This window comes from Limulus polyphemus, unplaced genomic scaffold, assembly GCF_000517525.1.
Source record: "Limulus polyphemus unplaced genomic scaffold, Limulus_polyphemus-2.1.2 Scaffold1519, whole genome shotgun sequence".
NCBI classification, from domain to species: Eukaryota; Metazoa; Arthropoda; class Merostomata; order Xiphosura; family Limulidae; genus Limulus; species Limulus polyphemus.
In genome coordinates this window covers 258,246-258,701 of record NW_013667129.1, presented here as the reverse complement: position 1 = coordinate 258,701, position 456 = coordinate 258,246, and positions in this window count along the sequence as shown.

The following is a 456-nucleotide window of genomic DNA, read 5'->3' as shown; positions in this document are numbered from 1 at the left end:
GTAGTATTAATGCTACAAATTTATTCTTACACATTATTCAGTCAACAAACCATTTTAAAATATTAAAAATAAATGTGAAGCCCAATGTATCATTCAATTTACCACTAGCCACAGAGACATACCAGTTTCAGGAAATCCACCCCTTATCAGTAACCCTGGATAAAGGCAAGAAATAAATTTCTCCCAAAGCTACTCAAGGACTATCTGTCCCTAATTTAGAGGAGATAATCTAGAGGGAATACAGCAGTTCAACACCACCAACTCTTTTCTACCAGTGAAACCCCACAGATAAATAGAAAAGTGATGGGATTTAAATCCATGACCCACAGATTAAAAACCAAGCATGTTAACCACTAGCCCATGTCAGGATCAAATAGACCACCATTCATTTATTTGCTTTTAATGGCTGGAGACGGCTTAAATGGGTAATGAAGAAAAACTTTATTAAAGTTTTTC